The following is a 20284-nucleotide window of genomic DNA, read 5'->3' on the forward strand; positions in this document are numbered from 1 at the left end:
GCCCAAAGCCAAATATGTGTGTAGCATATAAATGATAGGAAGTCTGAAAGAAATGAAGATACTCCAAGCTAACTTGACATAGACATTTTATTTACAGAGGTAACACATAGAATGATAAAAACTATATATATATATATACTAGCAAAAGTACCCATCATTGACTGGGTTCAAAAACAGCCTACAGAAAATGGACTCTGATGTATGAAAGTATGATAGGTTATGAAAAGGAAGGGTTGCAATGAGATAGCTTCGAATTTGGGGGTATCAAAACCAAAGCAAACTATGATGAAAGTAAAAATAAAATAGATAAACCCCATAATTTATTATACCATATCTGTTCACACTGAACCACTTATCACAATATTCTGTAGATCTATATTAAAAAAACCTTGTTAAACTTTGTGACTTATTTCCATTCTATGGAGGTCAGGCGCGAACAAACACCCCATAATTTTATTATACCATATTTCTTCAAACTGAAACATAATTATCAAAGTATACTTACGCAGATAGATATGAAAAGTCTTTATTAAAGTTTGTGCCTATTTCCATTCTATGGAGGCTAAGCGCGAACGCAGACCCCACAATTTTATTATACCATCCCTATTTAAGTTAAAACATACTTATCAAAGTATTATTATGTACATCTATATCAAAACACTTGTAAACGTTTTTTTTTAATTTTTTATTTCCATACTTTGTGGACCAGGCGCGTACGCAGACCCCACAATTTTAATGAGTCATCATTATGCCAGATCAAACATGCCCATTCCTGTGTCTCAATACATCTTCTATCATATGTGATCAGTTTTCTATAATAGTCAACCATATAGGAGCCTATTCGTGACCAGACACACACACACACACACACACACACACACACACACAGACGTTCAGCTTTATATTATATATATCAGTCTTTAATCCGTTATAACTTTAGTCTGTATGTCACATCTATCACGAGTATATATTTCCATCTTCATTTATCCAAATTCTAAGTCGTCCATTCTTACCAGCGTCTGTCTTGTGTTCTCACGTCTCCATGAGAACTCACATAACAGATAAAAGGAGATAACTCAGTCTGAAACAAAAAAGGGATTAGCTCCCCTTGATTGTAGTTCTGTCGTTCTAACAATTATATTGGAAGGTAGCAAAGAGTTTTGATAATTCTGAATGGCATTTTCTTTGTACCTATAGATATTCAGTTGGTTGTGATTTGTCTATTCATTGGTTGATTATTCATGCTAAAATGACTAAACTTAAAAAGCAGTTGTCCTTTTATTGCATTTGATATTTGGTGAAGTCTACTCGGCAAAGATTTATGAATTAAATAACAAAAAATTCGATACCTTGAAAATTAACTTTATGCAATTTACCTGATTTAAAATTAGTTTCCTCCTTTCTCTGAAAAGGTGAAAGCGTTTAGCAATCTCTAACCACATTTCTATTGCTTAAGCCCAGAAGCAATCAAAGATGGATGAAGCAATGCTGGGATTAGCAGAGACTATGGTATTATTTACAAGTTTCTAGTTGTCCTACTATTGAGGCAAAAGTTTAGTCTGCTCTACAATTTTGCCTGGAAGATGGCAAAAATTGTACCTTTCCCCAACAATATTAGAGACAGTTGCTTTACTTTTGCTTTCAAAGTTAAGTTAGTAATCTCAAGTGATCATCTAACTACTGACCCGGCTCAACTATGTTTAATTTTTATGATCCAATGCACATCAATGTTTCAATGTGATATATGTAATTGGCAATTTTGAAGTACATACATAGATGTTTATTAATTTAGTAGGCCTCTATCAATCGCTTGACTATGAGTAACATCCTAGTTACCTTTTGAGCTGGAGCATCAACGTCTATTACTGTACAGGCTAATGTGACAGTCTCTGCTGCAGAGGTTACATGTGTGTTCTGTTTCTGATCTACTTTAGCTGATGCTTTGCTTTCTGTGGGCCCACCTATCCACTCTCCTGACTTGAGATGTTTTGGTTAGGGTTCTTTTCCATTTGAATTGATTGCCTGCCAGGACTCTGTGTTGATGTCCATAGTCTCCATATTGTGCTTCACGGCATTGCATCATTGCAGCTGTTGCCATCTAGTGGTCTTCTTCAAGAGACCAGTTATCCATACACAGTCTGATGTTTATTGATGTAAGCTATAGACTAATTTTTCATGTTTTATAGCTTTTATCCTATTGTACAGCTTTAGTCAGTGAATGCCTATTGTTACGTGAGAAGATTTATGAAGTCATCTTATTTTAGTCTAATTTGCTATTCATCTGTCATTGATTTCAATTCTGCTATAAAGCACTCAACCATGATAACCTGTTTTTATATGAGTTCTACTTTATTCGATTAAATTGTCTCTATTTTAAACTGGTGCTACCAGATCAGGCTGTTTCCTGACCTAAAATGCACCAAACATTAAAGTTGTTTTTTTTTCCTTTTCCTTTGTAAAACTCAATCAGATTCTGCAAAACCAAACCCCAAAACAATATTTCTCTACAAAACAACCAAACTAAACACCATAAATAAATATTTGAAAATATCAAGAATTTGAAGAGCATAAAAACTTTCATCAAAATAACCGGATTAGTCATTAAATAACCTGAAAAGGGTTGTTACGCCATAAAACAAACAAATGAATCTCCATTTTAAATTGTCTTGTCATTCATTATCTATAATCCGATTTACATTTTCTTAAATTATTCAGTGTTGCTGCTTTTATTGTTTTTATAAATAATCAGCAGGAAGACCTGAAGTTACCTGGAATTGAATGATATAAGACCATATTAACTTTATTATGTTTTTTACATTTTATAATATTCAATTTTTTGCGGTGAGGTTCAAGAATGTATTTGTTATTGATTGGGTGAGATGATGCAATAAGTAAAGCCACCCCTCCCCTCCTCTTTAAAATAAATGACAAAGAACCTGCTGTGCTGTATATAAAAGCTTTGTACAAAAAAGTGAAACGCAATGAGGATGATTTGAACAGCCGACCTAATGATTTATTTGTATCTTCATAAAACATGGATGCTTTGCCTGTTTGAGAGCAAAAACTCAATGTTACTAGCATTCAGGTCATTTGATTAAGAGAGATTTTTACTAGGTGTTTTTGTTCCAGGTGGTGTCGCTGGAAGACATTCAACATTTGATCGTTTGGATAACTAAAACATATTTTACTTGGATACCATGACCTGAAGATCCACAAATCAGAATACGAGCAGTATCCTGTTAAAACTTTCTCACTACAAAAAGATGCAAGTCTAGTGGCATTAATTGAGATGTAAGGGGTTACTGTGATTAGAAGTTAGATTTATAGAGGAATTCTAAGTGTTTAGTTGTGTAGCAAAATGTTTGTTCACATTATGTTGTGAAGGAACATAACTGGCTATACACCGGTTACAAACTGTATATATATATTGGACTGTTTGGCAGACAGCGGCAGACAAGCAGTCGCAGTAAGACGGATAGTCTTACGTGTTGATTATCAGACTTTCTTCCCCATACTTGTTACTATGTACTTCTATTTACCTTAGGCGAGCAGCCTTATGTTTCTGTATTATAAATAAACCCCATTACACATACCACTCGGTGTAACTCACGTTTGTCTTTATTTCCTAAGTATTTAGGAATATAACAATGGCGACGAAAGGATGTTCTTTCTCTTAACAGAGATAAATTACCGTACCAAGGACTGTGTACAATGCAAGGATTTTTTGTTTTACGAAAAAAAAAAAACTACACAAGGATTTTTGACCACGTGCGTCAATGAATTTAAAAATTTTTCCTACCTAAAGTAGCGAAAAGTACGGATTTTTCTTCGTAAAGAACTCACAAGAAATTATAGAAACATGTTCAAGGTAAAGTGGAATTTATATTTATTTTGACAAGTAAAAAAAAAAAAAAATGGTCGCAAGTTGAATTCGAAACTACACTAAAGGATTACGAGTTTCGAAAGAAAAAATATAAATACAACGACTATTGTACCATTTTATGCCACGTGGGAACGGCAGCCATATATTTTTTTTTTTTTTGGAAAATTAATTGTTTGTTATTGCCTTTATATAAATAATTGGAACTATTTGTCGTGGGAAGTAAGAAATATTTTGTGTATGAACTTACGTTGTTGAAAAAAAAAAAAAAAAAGAATTATTTTACAAAGCCTGTTGAATTACTATGGATGAACTTTGTTGAAACGTGTTGTGTCTGCATATTGCTACTAATTTACGATATACGTAAATTTACGATTTTTCTTTGGAATTATTGTGTAGAATTCGAAAAGACATTTTTGTACTAGAAGCTAACATGGAACAATTAGCAGAGTTAACTAAGGCTCTAGCCCTTAGCATCCAGGAACAGACAAAAATGACTCAACAATTTTTAGCGCAACAACAACAACAACAACAAATTCAACAACAACAGCTACAGCAACAGCTGCAACAACAACAAGAAAGAACACAAAAAACTTTAGAGGCACAACAAGAACAAACAAACATACTACAACGACAAATGTCGACACAGCAAAAGAATTTAGAAAAGCTAATTCTAACGTCGACCGGGAAGAAGACTAATTTTTCTGCCGAGGGTATTTCAAATTCACTAACGGAATTTCGTTACTCCCCGGATACTGGTGTTACTTTCCCTGCATACTACAGAAGATACGAAACAATTTTTACGAAAAGATGTTTAGACTGGACCGATGAGGAAAAAGTTACCCTGCTACTACAAAAACTGGGTACTGATGAAAACACCAAGTATGCAAATCTAATTCTACCAAAAAAACCGGAGGAGGTTTCGTTCGAGGAAACAATTAGTACCTTGTCGAAAATATTTGATAAAAGGGATAGCCTATTTCACTCTAGATACAAATGTTTGAACATTCAGAAGGCAGAAGCTGAAGACTATCTAGAATATGCTTGCACTGTGAACTGTTTATGCGAATCATTTAAATTGAATGAAATTTCCGCAGACCAATTTAAATGTTTAATCTTTGTACAAGGTCTCACAGCACCAAGGGACAAAGATATACGTTCACGGATCCTAACAATTATGGAGGCGGATCCTAACATAACATTGCAAAAAGTCACTGAAGAGTGTCAACGTCTGATTAACATAAAGAAAGACAACACTCGCATTGAAGAGAAAAATATTTTTAAGGTGCAGCAAGTAAAAAGGCAAGGGACCACAAGAAAGTCCAGGTTCCAAGAACACAGGATCCTTAAAGGATACAAAGACCCAAAGCTAAAGTGTAAATGTTGTGGTAGTTTAAGACACAACAATAAGACCTGCTGGTTTAGGAACAAAATATGTTATGAATGTGGTCTCAGAGGTCACAAGGGAACATACTGTGCCCAGAAGAAAAGACAAGGGACCGATAATGTAAATACGCTTCGCATGAATAAAGAAAAAAGCTGCGAAAGACGGAAATATGTTGATGTTCGGATAAATGGACATCTGGTTACATTGCTTCTGGATAGCGGTGCAGATATTAGTATTATAAATGAAGATATATGGAAAAGGATAGGTCGACCTGAATTAACGAAAACCAGAAAGACGGCGAGAAGTGTGTGCGGCAAAAGATTAGAGTTCAAGGGAGAATTAAAATGCAAAGTGACATTCGCTAACCAGACTCATAAATCCAAAGTGTACGTCGTACCAGGAAAGAATACATGCCTGTTTGGGGTAGATTGGATTGTCCTGTTTAATTTATGGGAGAAACCCATAAATTCGTTTTGTAACGTTTTAACTGCAGAAAAAGCAAACCAAAGGGAAGACTTCCTGAAGGATTTGAAAACTGAATTTCCCAATGTTTTTGCCGAAGGACTAGGACTCTGTATTAAGACAGAGGCAAAATTTGAATTAAAGAAAAATGCCACTCCAGTATTCAAACCTAAAAGGAATGTGCCTTTTTCAGCGATGGACGCAATCGAAAAAGAGTTGGATAGACTTCAACAACTGGAAGTCATTGAAAAAGTTAACCACACAGATTGGGCAAGTCCAACCGTGTATGTAAAGAAAAAAAATAACAGAATAAGGGTCTGTGGAGATTTTTCAACGGGTTTAAATGACTGTCTATTGGACCATAATTATCCCCTTCCGTCCGCAGAAGATCTGTTCTCTAAGCTTAACGGAGGAAAAATTTTTTCTAAGATAGACCTCTCAGATGCTTACTTGCAAATTAAGATCAGCGATGAATGCTCCAAATACTTAGGCATAAATACTTATAAGGGCATTTTTAAGCTAAAGAGGCTTCCTTTTGGATTAAAGGTTGCTCCTGCTATTTTCCAGCAAATTATGGACACGATGCTGGCAGGGTTGGAATTTTCAATGGCCTACCTTGACGATATCCTAATTAAAAGTGAAAATTTGCAAGATCATAAGAAGCATGTAAAAGAAGTATTCAAAAGAATACAGGAATTTGGTTTTAAATTGAGCCCAGAAAAATGCGATTTTTTTATGAAAAAAAAATTAAATATCTAGGTCAAATAATCGACAAAGAGGGTCGAAGACCGGATCCACAAAGGACTGAAGCAATTGAAAAGATGCCTGCTCCAGATTCAGTGACAAAATTAAAATCGTTTTTGGGATTAGTTCAATACTATGCAATTTACATCCCTAACATACATAATTTAAGAGCTCCTCTTAACGAGTTACTGAAAAAGGGTGTTAAATGGAACTGGAATAAGGAATGTGAATCTGCTTTCCAAAATATCAAAAGATGTCTACTGTCAGACTTAGCATTGGCACATTTCAATCCAGAAAAGGAACTAATACTAGCAACGGACGCCAGTGATTACGGTGTTGGCGCTGTATTACTTCACAAGTATGAGGATGGTAGGACAAAAGCTATCGCCCATGCTTCAAGAACGTTGGTTGCAGCGGAGAAAAATTACAGCCAAATTGAAAAAGAGGCGCTGTCGATAATATTTGGAATTACAAAGTACAATCGATTTCTCCATGGACGATCTTTTATTTTGCAAACCGACCATAAACCCCTACTTACCATATTTGGATCAAAGAAAGGCATTCCCACACATACTGCGAATCGATTACAGCGATGGGCTGTAACCCTCTTAAACTATCAGTTTAAGATGGAACATGTATCCTCAAAAAAGTTAGGACACGCAGATGCATTATCACGGTTGATCCCTAAAAGAAGCGAAAGTTTCGAAGAAACGGTAATTGCTGCGCTTAAAGACGAAAGTGAATGTACAAGTTCAATGTGTAATATGATACGTGAACTTCCGGTAACTTTCGAAAAAATAAAAAAAGAGGCAGTAAATGACATTTTCATTAAGAAAATGAAAAATCAATTGGGATGGATAAAAAAAAATAAAAAGGTAGATCAAACAACGCCTTTTTCCATCTGTGAAGATGTGCTCATGTATGGTGAGAGGATCGTAATTCCACTAACGTTACAGAGGAAAATTCTGAAGGAATTTCATACAGGTCATCCGGGCATTTCGAGAATGAAATCCCTTATGAGAGGATATGTGTACTGGCCTGGTATGGACAAGGAAGTTGAAAAATGTGTCAAGACATGCAGAGGATGTCAATTAGCAGCTCGAGATCCTCCAGTAAAAACGACGCCATGGCCAAAGACGGACCTACCCTAGTCACGTCTGCATATTGATTATGCGGGACCTATAAATGGTTATTTTTACTTGATTATTGTAGATTCTTTTTCAAAATGGCCAGAAATATTTAAGTTTAGACATCCAACAGCAAAAAACACTGTGAGTGCGCTTAATGAAATTTTTAGCCGTTTTGGAGTGCCAAAAACCTTAGTGAGCGATAATGGAACAGCATTTACTGCTCATGAATTCAAAGAATTCTGTGACTCACTAAATATTCTACATATGACAACACCTGTGTACCATCCACGATCGAATGGGTTGGCCGAAAAATTTGTAGATACGTTTAAAAGGGCACTTAAGAAAAATCTTACTACGGACACAGACGAACAATGTATTCAAACATTTTTAGTAATTTACAGGGTGACACCAAAGCCTAATAATAATGTCAATTCTTCCCCGGCTGAGCTAATGTTTGCAAGAAAGATAAGATCTGTCTTCGATAGGCTGCTACCAGAGAAAAAGAAAGTTTTCAAAAAAGAAAACCTTAATACCAAGTGCTTCTCCCCAGGTGAAAATGTATATTTCAAAAATTTTCAAAATGGACGAAATCAGTGGGTTGAAGGTATTATCAAAAAAAGGATTGGGAGCATGGTCTATACCATCCAAGGATTAAGTTTTGTCTGCAAAAGACACAGAAATCAAATACGTCCCAGACTGTCTCCAAATGTGGAAGAGACACCAATGGAAACATTGTGCGATATTTTTGATATACCAAAACCAGCGTGTGTACCGCAAACAATGAATATTTCGCCTGAACCGACCATACGGGCTGGACAGAAACCTTTACCCCGGGTAACGCTGACCAGAAGGAAAAGCGCAAGAAAGAGAAAAGTTACCAGGAGATTAAGCCCTGACCCTAAAAGGAAGAGGTATTTAAGCTAAAATCAGGAAGATTTCAGCTTCAGGGGGAGGTGTTGTGAAGGAACATAACTGGCTATACACCGGTTACAAACTGTATATATATATTGGACTGTTTGGCAGACAGCGGCAGACAAGCAGTCGCAGTAAGACGGATAGTCTTACGTGTTGATTATCAGACTTTCTTCCCCATACTTGTTACTATGTACTTCTATTTACCTTAGGCGAGCAGCCTTACGTTTCTGTATTATAAATAAACCCCATTACACATACCACTCGGTGTAACTCACGTTTGTCTTTATTTCCTAAGTATTTAGGAATATAACACATTACATTTAAATTTCCTTGGTACGGTCGGGGGAAATGAGGAGCAGAAAAGGACTTCTAAAGGCAAGCAATCCAAGGAAAGTAGCTATTAAAGTAGAAAGTGAAAGGTATGAGATTTTGCTGCTACTTGGGTTAGTCAAGGATATTTACGTTGAGGGAATACAAGTTTATTTGAACACATTGCGTGAAAGTACTAAGAAAAATGTGTATTTGCCTACATGAACTTTAAAAAAATAGTTTTGATTACTGAAAAATATTTTAGGTTTTTAAACAAACTGCCCTCGTATGTATATGTTCATTATATATATTTTATTTACTTATATATGAAGCAAACTTCATTTATTGTATTTCTTGTTCAACTTGAAAAAAAAGTATAATCTATATATTAATACCGTAGAACCTTTGTATGTGTGTGACGTTTTCCAGATTATAAATAATTTCATTGAGAGATCCTATTTATTAAAAAGGTGGATAGGTGATAGCATACTACAAACATTATCATTATATAGATTCGATAATTTAATGTTCGTAGTATATTCTCACCTTCTATCCATCATTTTAATAAATAAGATCTCCTGATCACTGAAAATGCAACGTAAAAAAAAAAATAAAAAATAAAAATAATGATGTTGCTTTTGGGTTGTATGTGAAACTAAAATATACCTTCTTGGTCTTCTGGCTAGGATCCAAGTGTAGTATATGTTCTGTTTAAAAATGGTATCGTGATATAGTAGGGTTTCTGTTCACGCCGGTCTTCCATACAATGGAAATATGTCACAGACTCCTATAAGGATATTAGAGATAAACCATAATTATATCATGACACTACATTACCCAGATTACTTAGATAAATACTTTTACAGTTTTAACAAAAGGGCTACAATAATACATAATACAGGGCTACATAACTTTTGGCCTTCGGGACAAGATCAAAGTGTAGTATCTGTTCTTCAGATGCTGCACTTCTATTTCTTGTTCTCTTTCGCTGGAGGAGAAATCCTTCACGACTGAGACAATTTTTATTTTTGTACCTTTTCTCCACGTTAAAAAACGACCCTGGTGTCTAACTCTGTCTCGTGGGGAGGCATAGTAAATAGGTACAATAATATCATGGGATCTCTTATTCATGCTGAAGTCCATAGAATACCCAGCAGCAATATTGAAATTTGAAAGATACCGCTGTGGAATTTCCACAGGCCCCACTAGTAAACTAATATTACATGTTTACCGGTTTCAGTAAAATTATTTCCTTATATATTCTAATATAAAACAAATTTGATAGAAACTTTTTTTGTAAATATTATTTTTGTCTAAAATGATGTGTGCATAATGCTTTTTGATTTCAATGCTGTATATTTTGTAAGTATCTGATATTTTGTGTATAATTCTCAGTTCTACCAGAATAAAATCAACTCTATTATTTATTTAATAGCTGGCAGCCTGGCGTTGCCCGGTCATGCAATACACTTAAATGTGGTATTTTAATTTATGCAGATTGCATATGAATTATTATAGAATCAAGCCTCTATTGATTATTATATATTGTGAGGAATAATTTGCTCGGTGAACTAATTTCCACAAAAAATAATAATGATAATCTTGTTCATCAAATGCCCTGAAAAAGTCACTTCTGATTAATGTTTAGTTTTAAAATGTGCAAACGAAGAAATGATTTCTGGCGATTTTTAAATGGTACCTCTTCTTTTGTCATAAATTGAAATCATTAATAAGAAAAAATTAAAATAAAATGGTGAGGTACACCCGGGCTTAAATAGGGGATCATTCAATCTGTAGTTGAATGCGCTACCACTAAGCTATGTTTCTAGATTATCTTAAATCTGTTTTGTTTTTTGTTTTTTTTTTGCTAAGATTTTATTATCTCCCTTGGCTGGTGTAACGTAAAATATTTCCCTGTAAAAATTGTTCTCGTATCTATAAAAGAGAAAAGCTATTTTTAAGATCGGATTTTTCGATTTTTGATACTTAGATGAATTTCTATACAAAACATATCTAATCTAAGAACACTGCCAGACATATAAATTAGCTTTGTGTGAAATTTGCAAAAGGTAGGTTAAGTCGTTTCAGAACCTATGGGGAAGGAACTCTCTCACTTGTGACTTTTATATAATAGTAGATTTATTTTATTTATTTATTTTTTTTTTATAAGTTTTTCCTAAAGTGAATTCGAGTGCTGTTTTTACATATATTTTTTTTACCTCACAATCACACAGGTATTTATTGGAGGACACATTCTTTTAAAATTAACTAAAATATCTCTGTCAAATAATTAATCAATATTACAAGTGTACAATTTTTAGTCTGGCTGTGTGTCTGTTGGTCACTCAGAGGCTTCAAAACTATTTGAGGGAATTGCACCGAATTTGGCATGGATCATCTTTTAACGTTCTTGATATATTAATACTACTACTAATTGAAATATTAATACTACTACTGATAATACTAAAAACAGATACTTACAGGCTCCCAAGTTACAAGGTAAAAATTTTGCATGAAGAACCTTTGATTTGCTGAGTGTGTATAATAGGGGATTAAAATGATGCTACTAAAAAGAAGAGAAAGGGGGTGTACTCCTGAAAGGCGTGTGTCTGTAGACATTAGAATAGGAAATATTTGATCAAAGATAATAAAATTTGATTAATTGTGGAATTTACGTGGCCAATTTTACTAGTTAAAGATTGATAATTCTTTTGTAAGTTGTTTTGTTTTGGGAATTTTTAACCTGGGCTCCCAAAATAAAGAGATTATTATCTCCCTTGGCTGGTGTAACGTAAAATATTCCTCTGTAAAAATTGTTCTCTTATCTATAAAAGAGAAAAGCTATTTTTAAGATCGGATTTTTCGATTTTTGATACTTAGATGAATTTCTATACAAAACATATCTAATCTAAGAACACTGCCAGACACATAAATTAGCTTTGTGTGAAATTTGCAAAAGGTAGGCTGTCCTGTAATGATCCGGTCCCTGTTGATTTTGTGGTGGAAGTTTAGTTCTGTGCAGTTCTACGAGGTCCACCCTCCCAGGCTTTGTCTTTTCTCTTTGAAAAGCAATGAGTTTATTGCTAATTGCCTGAAGCACCCTTACCATGGAATACCGACGGGGCTACCCAGGCACTTTTTGCAGGTCAGAGTGCCTCTCCTCTGGGATGCTGACTTCTCAATCTCACTTTCTGATCCTGGTGTCTAAGTTGTTGCAGTGCGAGAGAACTAAACAGCAAACAATTAACTAAGGATTTGTAATGAGAAATATTTATTCTTAGCTAAAATTGAATAAGCTGGCATTTTATTACAAATAATTTTATCCAGTATAATCATGTTGACACCGGTTATCGCTAGAACTTTGAATTTTAGCAATAATGAGCTTGATTAGTATCAAATGGGTGCTCATTTGGGGATACCAGGTGCTGAATGTAGCAGGACATCAACATCTTCCTCCAAAAGCTGCAAACATAACATGGTCATTTCCTCTGACGGGAATATACAAGTGACTGAGGACCACTTGTGAATTTAATATTTCTGTGAAACTTCCTCCTTAGGATGAAGCTGGTTCAGAACTTTGGTTAGTAGATAGTTTTTAAGCTTTTAAAAATGTTTTTAGGTCTTTTAGCCTCTTACTCGGCAAAGATGAATGAATGAACTTGTCTTCATCCAATTTGTTTTATTCAGAAAAAAATGAGGGAATTCATCCCAAACATAATTTCAGAAACGCTTATGTATTTATGTATTCTCTGCATTTCTCAGCTAGAAATGAGTGTGACTTGTTCTAGCACTCCTGAGAACAGTTTATCTCTTACACCTTGGGCATTACATTACACCACTATTAGGTACACATTATTTTTTTTAATTTTTTTTTCCATTAGTATCCAATTTTCTTTTTTCTCTTTATTTTATTAGCAAACACATTTTTGTAAAAGCAATACATTTGAGCCAAATCACGTTTAAAATTTTTATTTTTTTATTTTATAGAATTATTATAGCATTCATTTATTTTATTTATCTTATTTCTAGAAGGTTAGGCAAAAAAAGTCAAGTGTGGATTTGATTAAAGTGTTTCTGTGGAATGAATTAGATTCAAACTTGAGCAAAAAATCTGGACTATAATCGAAATCTGATTAGTAATTATTATAGGAAGTTAAAACAAACAGGAAATAATTTGATTAATAGTTGTTAACAAATAGGAAAATGATTGATCACTGGTTATTATGGAAAGTTGCAAACAGACAAATAATCGATCACTGGTTATTAGGATGTTGCTAACAGACAATCGATCACTGGTTATTGGGAAATGTCGCTAACTGACAAATAACAATCACTGGTTATTGGAGATGTTGCTAACAAACAAGTAATCATTGTTTATTGGGGGATGTTGCTAACAGACAAATAATAAATCGCTGGTTATTGGGGGATGTTGCTGATTTATAGATAATGATCTGTGGTTATTTTATTTGCTTCCTTTCCACAAAGTTAAACAATTGGTCAAGTGTGGTTTGATGAAAATGGAACAAACCACTTTGTCACTATAAGGACTACTTAGCAAAAATATTTGATTGGTTGAAACTGATTGTAAGTTTCCACTCTAGATTTTCACAGTATACTGAAAACTGAGGCATCAATGTTGCTAATATATAGGTGTAATATTAGTAATGATATGTCTGAAAAATACAGATGTTGCTGAAATATGGTTAGCCTTCTTGTTATAAAAATAAAAAAAATCAGAAAACCTTGGGTACTAATAGGCAAAAATTCAGTTGAAAATAAGCCCCCCACCCTTTAAAAAAAAAGGTGGCAGAGAAGAGGTTATATTTAAACTCCTGAATACAAAATCTACTTACAAAATGATTATGATGTATATCATTTTGTAAATTTAAAAAAAAAAAGAATGATTAAACAGACTCCAATGTTTGCTTGCTGCCTAAATACAATCATTTTGTAAGTAGATTTTGTATTCAATAATAAGAAAAATATAAATTATTTTCTTGAGTTGATTTTATTCTAGTTGATCTCTTACTTTCATATGCAAATAAGTTGTAAATTCAAACTATTTCAGTTAAAAAAACAGGATTACATAAAATTGTTAATTCAAATTATGTACATAATTTAAATGAACATTTTATGTTTTGGCATAAGATTTGATTACTATTTAGAATTAAACCTATTTTAACAAAACTAATGTAGATGTCATATTAAAAAACTGCAAATTGTTCAAGTAGCTTTTTTTGTTTGATATAGAAAAACATTTTTAATGATTTTTAGCAATTTTAATAGGAAATTGTAGCCATTACAAGGCTGATTTTGATTTCTATAGTTCGAATTGAGTTTCCCCTTTATTTATAAAACTGGTAACGTCTCGCTTCATCATAAAATTTGATTTTCTTAGTTAAAAAACAAACAAAAGAAAGCTAGTTGATCAATTTATGATTTTTGGAATATGACATCTTTGTTCAAATGATGGGTACATACATCAATTTTTTTTTTAGTTTTTTTTTTTAAACGTTTGTCTTTTTGTTTTGAAAATAGGTTTAATTCTAAATAAGCACCAAAGATTTTAGTAATGATTTGTCATTTCATTTTTTTTTCTTGCTTATGATCCATTGCTATCTTTTTAAATCTTAACATCATAAAAAGAATTTTCTTTTAACATCTTTAAAAATTATAAAATTTTTACTATTTTCTGTCTTTTTTGATGATCTTTGCTTTTGATTTGCTTGGCAAGTTTTTTTTTCTTTTTCTTTAATTTCTCATTGATTTTATTTTTATCATTTCAGAACTGTGAATATATTCTATTTACAGACAAGTTTATGTGATTACCATTTGTTGCAACTATAAATATTTCTTTTTGTTTACTATTTATTTAAATGTTGATATATAAAATGCATATGCATTACTGTAGGTTGATTTTATGCTTATAAAAGAAAAAAGAAAGAACTCAATTTGGACAATTCTAGATTGTTGAGAAAATGAGGTGAAAATTTGCATCAAATCTTTGATTCTGAGCTTTTACCATTTTTTGAGAAAATATAATCAAGCATCAACATAGAAAAATCTATGACCCCCCCCCTTTTTTTTTTCTTTTTAATAATTTGGTGGAAAAATTGTTTTGTATCTCTCTATCATATATATATATATATATATTAGCTTTTTAACTAATCAAAATAACATACCAAGATCTTTTGCAATTGCTTCAAAGTTACTTTTAAAATTTATATTTAAGATAATATTTATACATACACAAAGATTGTCTCTTAGGAACAGATGCATCTTTTTACTGAAAAACGTTTTGTGTTTTATGATAAAGTATCAATCAATTTTATTGGCAAAAAATAGCAAAGTACATCAAGTTAAGTAAAAAAAAAAAAAAAACAATTAGAAGATATTGCATCTATATACTGTCAGAATGTTTGTCCAAGATAATTTCTGAGGATTCTAGACATTCCTACAGAAAAGGTAGCAATGCTTGCAAGAGAACAATTTCTGAGGTCTAGCTACTTTCAAAGGATTTGTGACTCTTATCTCATCTCAAAACATTGGCTCTCGTGACTTTTAGAGAATCTATAATAGTGTTATTAATAGTGGCAAGTCTGCTATTCTTCGTCTATTTAATGGTCTTAAAGTTATTTCATCTTCTCTTTGCTCGTCTTTTTGCTAATAATTTTTCTGTTGATGATTCTGGTGCTGTTCTTCCTGATTTTCCTTTGAAAACTTAGAAGTCTCTTGATTCTATAATCATCACTCCAAAGATGGTTGCTAGGGTTCTTTCTGATCTTAACCAGTTTAAGGTTTCCGGTCCTCCTTCAATTCCTGTTGTCATTTTCAAACGTTGTGCTCCTGAACTTTCTTCTATCCTCCAAGTTATTCAATCTCAAAATCATGTTGCCTTTCTTGTTGGAAACAGTCTTCTATTGTCCCCATTTTTAAAAAATGCTGGTGATCGGTCTGATCCAACTAAGTATCATCCTGTTTTCTCGTCTCTGTTATTAGCAGAGTTTTTGAAAGGTTGGTCAATAGCAAGCAAATTGATGTCTTTACTGATGTTCATTCAATATGACTTTTCTAGTTTTTGTTAAACTGCTGATCTGTTAACTGTTGTAACTGAGCAGATCTGTCATTTTATGGAGAATTCAGGAGAAGGTAGGATCATTGCACTCAACATTTCAAAGGCGTTCAACAGAATGTGGCATTCTGGTCTTCTACATAAACATTAGGGTTATGGCATTGGTGGTGATATTCTTGACATCGTCAGGTCTTTTCTTTCTGATTGAAGATTGCGAGTAACTCTGTGTAGCATCTCTATTCTCTTCACCTATCAATGCTGGTGTTCATTACTACTTCTACTCTAGGTCCAACTGTGTTTCTTCTCTATATCAATGATCTTCCAGATAATGTTGTTCAGAAAATTAACATTTCTGATGATATAACTTTCTATTCTGATGTTGCTTCTAGCCCATCTCTCTTGGATCCGTTGAAATATGCAGTTAATCTAGAAATTGACTTGGGTTCAGTTGTAGATTGAGCTACAAAATGGCTTGTTTCATTTAATCCTGTCAAGATTCGGCTTGTGACTTTCAATCGTAAGCATGACTCTTTTCTTCCAGGGATTCTCAGGGATGGCTCAACTCTGAAAACTTGGTCTCTCTATCTCATAAAATCTTTCTTGGGTTACATATATTAGATCCATTGCTCTTTCTGCTTCTCGTAAAGTAGGTTATCTCTATTGTTTTAAGCACTTGAGGCTATTCTCTATCTGTACAAATTTACTATCAAACCATGTATGGAGTATTGTCATATTTGGGCTGATGAATCGTTGTTACGTTTGAGGTTTCTTAATAAGGTACAGAAACATATCTGTAATTTGATTGGCCCCATGCTATCTTCTCTGCAACAGATGTGATGTTGCTAGTCTTGATTTTTTTCTATAAATACTATCATGGCATGTGTTCTTCAGAATTGTCCAATCTATTCCCTGCTTATTTTGTTCCAGCTCGTTTGACTTGTTGGTCTAGTGGTCTCCATCAATTTGCTGTTTTTATACCTCATTGTAATACAGTTTCTTATTCCAGTAGGACCTTTCTTTCTGCTAACTGTTTCCTCCCTACTTTTAAGCTCAATAGGCATCTTCTGTCTTTGTGATAATCATCTTTAGTTCTTGTTAGTTCCTTACATTAAGTGGCTTCAGACCTTGTCTGGAGCGATTTCCATTAAAAAAAAAACCCAAAAACTAGATATGGTAGAAATTATCACCACTTCTAAGAAGCTGTTCAGGGGAACAGATACACAGAGAATGCGGTTTTGGAATTTTATCTGTTAAAATGTCCTTCAGCTTTGATGATGGTTTTTTTATGTAAGAAACGGATCACCTAGGTGCTAGGATCAGGTAGTCTCTGTTCATATTGGACATTATTTTAAATTTGAATATTTTTAGAGATTATTTAATGTCATGAGAGTGCTGGTTAACCTTTTTCTCAACTGCGTTTCATATATAACAGTTCAAATGATTGATGTCTGGGAAGCTATGAGGTGAAAGTCAAGTAATATTCTTGATACAGTAAAATAATAATGCATGTGTTCAAATACCTTACACATCCTCTCTACGTGTGCGTGTATTATATATTAGATATAAAATTTTTATTAATTCAAATATTAGCATCACATTTTCAGGCATGTTTTGGTCAATTAAAAATAGCTAAATGGTTTCCCACATCTGTAGATAAAGCTTCAACTCAAAAGTCTAGCGACTTGTGGCTCTGGCCAAAAATATGGTTGCAAATCTATAAATAAATAAAATTTGTACAAATAAAATTTTTTGTATATTTAATAATCAATTCTATTTTTAAGTACTTTTATATAAACACAGTAAGAATTCACTAGATTTTTACCCTGTGAATGTAAACTTATATTGTTTTATATATATATTAAAAACCCCAGAAAATGGTAAATGAAAAAATATTAATTTTGTTTCTAAAGGCTTTTCCACATAAAAATAATCCATTTATATTTAAAGATTTTGTTTTGGTTATATTAATTAATACCATAGTAATATGTAACAAAAAATTTTTTTAATCGATTACTTCAAATATGTCAATGGTAAAAACTATGAATAAAATATTTTATGTTAGTTTTTCATATATCATACTCCAACTATCAAGACTTGTTCAAACTTGTTTGAAAATTCATCTACACTAATATATTTATGCTTGTTTAAACATTTGCCATTTTGACCAAATTTGTAGTAAGTATATTTAATACAATGTAAACATAAACTGCCATAAATATATTAAAACTTTTGGTGCTTATTTAGACTTGCACTTTAAGAAAACAAAAATGAAGAAAACCCTTTATTATGTACCTATTTGTCATGGCATGAAGATGTCATATTCCAAAAATCACAAAATTGATCCAGTAGGTTTTTTTGAGAAAATCAAATTTTACAATTTTTAGTGATTAAGTATTTTTAGCAGTCATGAGCTCTTGATTCTGTTGTTAATGGAGAGATAACTTAACGAATTCAATCAAATATGGTAACTGGTTTCTGTTGCAGTGAGTCATAAAATTTGATTTTCTTAAAAAAATCACAAAAATTGATCAAGTAGTTTTTATTTAAGAAAATCAAATTTTATGATTTTTAGCAATTAAAGTTTTCATTATTTTAAATACAAACAAAATCTCGAATTGTAGCTTTTGAATTTTAGCAAAATTTAAAACATAGCGCCAAACATTTCTCTCATTCAGCTCATAGTATTTGATTTTCTTAAATAAAAAAATAAAACTTGATCAACTTAGATGACTTTCAGAATGTGTCATCTTCATTCTATAACTGGCACATACATTATAAAGACTTTTCTGCATTTTCTTTAAAATTTTCATTATAAGTGCAAGTCTAAATAAATACCGAATTTGTTTTTAAATTGTTTTGTTTATGAATTAATTTTGAACACCAAAATAAATTTTTTTTTAAGTATAAAAAAAATGTTTAATATATTTATTTGCAGTTATTTGAATTTTATTTATCATTAAAAAGACTAGAATTATTGCCAAACTTTTTATAAATTTATTTTTCTATCTTTCTTTCCTAAAAAAAATGTTTGGTTATGTTTTTGTTCTGTATTCTCCAGCTGGAGGATGCTAGATTTATTCAACTCTTGGCATATGAAATATTTATGAAAATTCAACTGTGAAAGCAAAAATGGGTAATTATATTAGAATTTTAGTGGACATTAAATCTCATAAGATACAATTCCAAAAACATAAAATATTTTTAAAAGAAGAGAAAGATGAAAAATAACTTTATGAAAAGAAAACAAAATGCTTAAATATAGGAGTTTAAAATATTTTTCTTAATCTTAATGGCAAAACATTCAATTTTATATTTCTAAAAACATTTATTACAAAAATTTATAACTTTTTGTTATAAATTTACTGATATAATATTAACTTATTAGTAATTTATTTCTATTATGTTTAATGACAAAATATCCAGTCAATTGAATTCTTAAGAGCTTAGTGAATTTTAGTAACAATTCAAATCCTGTCATATCTATTACATTTATTCATTGATATGTGAATGCAGGTGGTGGATGTAGAAGTAGACTCAGTATAACCGCAAGGATGAAGGCAGCTTGGGTTAAACTTTGTGAGATGTTTGCACTGATATCATATCCTGTCCCTCTGCATCTGGGATTAGTTGTATAGCATGTTTCAAGAACATCATGTTATATGGCAATGAATGATAAGCCCTCACCTAATCCTCTCTCGCGCTCTGGTGCTACCAGATCAGGCTATCAGAAGATATTGGCTCCCTGAGATGAAATGATCTTAACATTGATGCTTTGTTTTTCTACTTCCTTTTGTAAAACTAAATTATGTTCTGCAAAACCAAAAACAAAAACAACCCACCTATTCCCATTTCCCCTTTCTCTTTCCCACTTCCTGAATGGTTTCCCAACTTAAAATGTACCAAACATTAATACTGTAACCCTTTTCCCTCTCCCATTGCAAAATTCATTCATGTTCTGGAGGACAGGGAACAAAAATGATAAAATCCACTATAAAACAACCAAACCAAACACTAAAAATTAGCAATTGAAGATACAAAGAGCTTGAAGAATAAAAACCTTCTACAACATGAATACTATTTCCAAAATAACTGGATTCAGCATTAAATAACCTAAAAAGAATTGATATGGTGTAAAACAAAACAACCAAACCAAACTAAAGCCCTCTCTCGTCCAACAGTAGAGCAATGATTAGATGGATTTACAATGTGATATTTGATCAAATTCTAATACATTGTGTCAGAAGATTTTCTGAAAGCACTACAGTTGCTTAGCAAAGAGGTTATTCTTAAAACAAATTGGTTACATTGTTATGTTCGTGTGGAGTATTTATCCTCTTGAATCTTCTTGATTGTCCATCGTTATCCAATGATGACAATCTTCTTCA

General features: G+C 32.5%; 1 protein-coding gene across 15 annotated transcripts in view; it reads left to right on the forward strand.

Annotated features, from left to right (window-relative positions):
- Positions 1-20284, forward strand: part of LOC145276784 (uncharacterized) — a 65227-nt gene that overhangs the window by 22195 nt on the left and 22748 nt on the right. The window lies entirely within an intron of this gene.

The sequence above is a fragment of the Euprymna scolopes genome, chromosome 5 (assembly GCF_053919585.1).
Source record: "Euprymna scolopes isolate OS-2025 chromosome 5, ASM5391958v1, whole genome shotgun sequence".
Lineage (NCBI taxonomy): Eukaryota > Metazoa > Mollusca > Cephalopoda > Sepiida > Sepiolidae > Euprymna > Euprymna scolopes.